A 5,000-nucleotide genomic window follows, 5' to 3' on the forward strand; every position below is an offset into this window, starting at 1 on the left:
TCTCCCATCCAAGTACTAACCAGGCCCGACCCTGCTTAGCTTCCGAGATCGGACGAGATCGGGCGTGCTCAGGGTGGTATGGCCGTAAGCGAATGCAGTCGCGGCAGAAGCCCTATTTGAACATGAGCAAAGGGGATCAAACTCAAGTTTAAGTTTATTTAGAGCCCAATATCACTGTTTACAGTCTCAAAGGGCTTTACATGCCCACAGGATTACAACAAAACAGAGCAGGGTGGCACCCCCTGACTTGATCCTCATAGCGGGCAAGAAAAAACTCCTCAAAAAACCCAGACGTTAGGGAAAAATAGGAGAAATCTTGAGAAGGACCACAAAGAGAGGAGACCCCTTCTAGGCCAGCCAGGCGTGCAGTAGGTGCCAGCCCAGAGGGCAATTTACAAAACAACAGAGTGATAATAAATGAGAACACAACTGGTAGGTAGTATGAGGAATGACACAACAGCATGGGGCTCAGTTGGGGTGGACGGCACAGCTGTAGCAGCGCAGGAGGACACGAAGCCGCAGCAGCCATCGGGATGACGGTGAAGAGGGATGGCATGGAGGGTGGGGGGGGGGGAGACACCTAAGAGAAAGTAGCCACATTCACACCAGACACTCATGCTCAAAACAGATGAGCCACAGCCATGCAGGAGATGAGGGAGGGAAGGAGAGCAATTGGAGTAGCGGCACTTAACAGATGAAATAAGAAAAGTAATTTTATAGATAATTTTGTATTGAAAGTTGCAAGAGTAGTAGCTGAGGAGGGCGCAGGAGGAGCAGGGCCACGTGGGGGAGCAGGGCCAGGGACAGCAGGGCACAGTCATTCAGCCGGTCAGGGGAAGGTGCCACATCCAGGAAGCAGGCGCAGACATCGACCACTCACACAAAGAGAAGAGAGCAGGTTAATGACAGCAACTGATCAGGTTAAGATAAGAGCAGAGGAGAGGAGAGGGAGGAGAGAGAGAAGATGAGAGGTATCTAAGCCGGCAGCTACTAAGCTAAACTATGCCAGGAGAGACTACAGCAGAGACTGAGCTATACCGGAAGATTAGTTTGAGACTATGCTATCATACGACACGGAGAATAAATGAGTCTTAAGTTTGGTTTTAAAGGTAGCAAGACAGTTTGCCTCTTTAATATCTATAGGTAGGCTGTTCCAGAGAAAGGGTGCGCGGTAGGCAAAGGCGCGATGGCCAGCAGACTTCTTTTTAACTTTTGGAACAACTAATAATTTAGCAGCCTGAGAGCGCAGGGTGCGGGGGGGGGGGGCGTAGAGTGTAATTAAATCAGAAAGATAGGCCGGTGCAAGCCCATGGAGAATTTTAAATGTTAATAGGAGGACTTTAAAATCAGCCCTCATGTGAACTGGGAGCCAGTGAAGGGAAGCCAGGACGGGAGTGATGTGATCGAACTTCCTAGTTCGGGTCAGGATTCTGGCAGCAGCATTCTGGACAAGCTGAAGACTTCTGGTGCTAGAGGCGGGCAAGCCAGAGTACAGAACGTTACAGTAGTCGAGGCGAGACGTGACAAATGCATGGACAATGGTTTCTGCATCAGCTAAACATAGTAGGGGCCTAATTTTGGCGATATTGCGGAGATGGTAAAAGGCCGTTTTGGTAGTGTTCTTGATATGAGTGACAAGCGAGAGACTAGAGTCAAAAATCACACCAAGGTTTTTAGCTGTAGAATTTTGCGAGAGAATGCAGTTGTCAAATTTTAATTTAAGATTACTAAAAAGATGCTTATGCACAGGGGGTCCAATGACTAGCATTTCTGTCTTACCTGCGTTAAGCATCAGGAAGTTTGAGGACATCCAATTTTTAATGGCACAGAGACACGCCTCAAGGTTAGCCAATTCAGAGCGGTCACTGTGCTTGATTGGTAAGTAGATCTGAGTATCATCAGCATAACAGTGGAAGTTAATGTCATAGCTACGAATAATGTCTCCAAGAGGGAGCATGTAGATAGAGAAAAGGAGAGGGCAATCTGAAGTCACAAAAGTCAACATAGCTAGGACTTGTGACTTCGCCAGAAAGATGTGTCGGCATCGATTAATTGTCTCTGGCCCTCTACCAGCTAGGGGTAACGACGAAAGATATAGTAGATTACTGCAACTGAATCGCTGGCTGGCGCAGTTTTGTTTAGATCAGGGATTTGATTTTGTAGATAACTGGCCCTCGTTCTGGGGTCGACCTGGCTTGCTAAAAGCGGACGGCCTGCACCCTAATGGGCATGGCGCTGCTGTTTTATCAGGTAACATAGATAGATGTCTGAGTCAGCTATGACATCTTCCACTAGAGCGGGCCAGGTCGCAGGTGATTACAGAACCTGCTAATGAAATCCCCTCAGAGGCTGCTGAGTTCCATGAACCAATGACTCCTCTCCTCCAGCATAAGGCAAAGATTAATTTGACAAGTTATTCATTTAGTGGAGGGGCTTCAGCAGAGACTAGCTCCCTCTGTGAGCCTGGTCCTCATTCTGCCTTAGTTGCTCAACATAACTCGCTCTATGGTCATCCCTCTGTCAGCAGCAATTTGGCTTTTGCTATTAGCGTACTCTCACGCCCTCCCAGACCACGTCGGCCTAGATTTAGACAGCCTATTTCCCACAATAACTTAATTCCTATTCAACTGACCCCCTCTTCCGATTCGATCGTTGTAAGCCCAACAACCCTGAAGTTCGGTTTTATTAATATTAGATCACTCTCCCACAAGGCCTTGCTGGTCAGCGACCTTATTACTGATCTTAGCCTTGACATGATGGGTTTGTGTGAAACTTGGTTGAAGCCAGATGTTTATTTTTCTTTAAATGAAGCCTCACCCCCCAATTATTCCTTTTCACATGCTGCTCGAGCAGCGAAGAAAGGTGGGGGTGTAGCCTTAATTTATAACACTGAATTCTCGCCTAGCATTTTTAATGCACCAAATTTTACCTCCTTTGAGCTGCTCTCTCTGAAACAATCCTGCTCTACCTCACCCTTCCTCATAGTAGTGATCTATCGGCCCCCTGGGCCCTATAGTCAATTTCTCGATGATTTCACTGAATTGATCTCTAGCATTATAACTACGGTGGATAAAATCCTTATAATGGGGGATTTTAATATCCACATCAATGATAGCTCTGATTCTCTTAATAAAGCATTTACTTCTATTTTAGACACTTTTGGCTTCAACCAATACGTCTGCGAGCCCACTCATTCCAATGGCAACACCTTAGATCTTATTCTAGCTCGCGGCCTAACCGTCTCTCATGTGGTTGTTTCTCCCTATTCCACTGCCTTATCTGACCATTTTCTTGTCACCTTCCAGGTCACGCTCCCCTCTCCTCCTGTAGTCTCCACCGTGGTTCGTCGCTGCCGCCGCATTAATGCTTCCACCACTGCCGCACTTGCTAACTTACTTCCTGCTGCCCTCAGCTCTCTCAATGATCAACAAGGGTCTTTGAACGATCTGACAGACAGTATAAACTGTACCCTCCGCAATGCTTTAGATACGGTAGCACCATTAACGCTAAAAAATAGGAGTAAACATAGAACACCCTGGTTTAATAATGATACACGTGTATTGAAGCAAGCATGCAGAAGATTTGAACGAAACTGGCGCGCCACTAAGCTGGAGGTCTTCCGCCTCGCCTGGCATGATAGCTTAATAGCCTATAAATGTGCCCTCTCCACGGCCAAATCCGCCTATTACTCAAGAATAATTAATCTTAATAAAAACAACCCGAGATTTCTATTTGATACAGTATCAAAATTGACCCAGAATCACTCCCCTCAATCCAGTTCTATTACCGCATGCGGCTTTGTCGATTTTTTCTCACAAAAAATAGACTTAATCCGTTGTGATATTAAAAACAGTCAACAAAATCAATGCGCCGGTATACTCCCCATCGCTGCCCCAGAGCCTAATCAGGATGTGCACTCTTTAACCCAATTTGAGCCTATCTCCCTAGACGCGCTCTCCAAACTGGTGCACTCCGCTAAACCAGCCTCTTCCCTGCTCGATCCCCTACCTCCTAAACTTTACGTAGAACTTTTCTCGATCCTCGGCCCTACAATCCTCAACCTTTTAAATTTGTCAATTAAGTCGGGCGTTCTACCCTCTGCTTTCAAAACAGCCGTGATTAGCCCCCTACTTAAAAGACCTAACCTCGACCCAGAAAGCTTGAATAATTATAGACCAATCTCTAATCTCCCGTTTCTTTCTAAAATACTCGAAAAAATTGTCGCTGCGCAACTCATCGCATATATGTCCTCCAACAGCCTCTTTGAAGTGTTTCAGTCAGGCTTTAGGCGTTTTCATTCCACTGAAACCGCATTAACTAAAGTGACTAATGATGTATTACTAGCCATGGATGCTGGTGATACCTCATTACTTATTCTTCTCGATCTGAGTGCAGCATTCGACACAGTCGATCACACCATATTGTTAAAGCGCCTGGAAAATCAAATTGGCATCCGTGGCCTGGCGCTCTCTTGGTTAAAATCTTATCTCTCAGAGAGAAAGCAGTGTGTCCACTACAATAATGTGACATCTGAGTATCGAGAGCTTAACTGTGGTGTCCCTCAGGGGGCGGTCCTTGGCCCTCTCCTTTTCTCTATCTACATGCTCCCTCTTGGAGACATTATTCGTAGCTATGACATTAACTTCCACTGTTATGCTGATGATACTCAGATCTACTTACCAATCAAGCACAGTGACCGCTCTGAATTGGCTAACCTTGAGGCGTGTCTCTGTGCCATTAAAAATTGGATGTCCTCAAACTTCCTGATGCTTAACGCAGGTAAGACAGAAATGCTAGTCATTGGACCCCCTGTGCATAAGCATCTTTTTAGTAATCTTAAATTAAAATTTGACAACTGCATTCTCTCGCAAAATTCTACAGCTAAAAACCTTGGTGTGATTTTTGACTCTAGTCTCTCGCTTGTCACTCATATCAAGAACACTACCAAAACGGCCTTTTACCATCTCCGCAATATCGCCAAAATTAGGCCCCTACTATGT

The 5,000-nt window shown here is 45.9% G+C and overlaps 1 non-coding gene across 1 annotated transcript in view; it reads right to left on the reverse strand.

The window, feature by feature from the left end:
- LOC115827069 (5S ribosomal RNA) overlaps nucleotides 1-90 on the reverse strand; it is a 119-nt gene extending 29 nt beyond the window's left edge. Inside the window, exon 1 of the ribosomal RNA XR_004025818.1 lies at nucleotides 1-90. This exon is cut by the window's left edge and continues 29 nt beyond it. This is a non-coding gene — a ribosomal RNA (5S ribosomal RNA).
- Between the last annotated feature and the right edge of the window lie 4,910 nt (nucleotides 91-5,000).

Source organism: Chanos chanos, chromosome 13, assembly GCF_902362185.1.
Source record: "Chanos chanos chromosome 13, fChaCha1.1, whole genome shotgun sequence".
Lineage (NCBI taxonomy): Eukaryota > Metazoa > Chordata > Actinopteri > Gonorynchiformes > Chanidae > Chanos > Chanos chanos.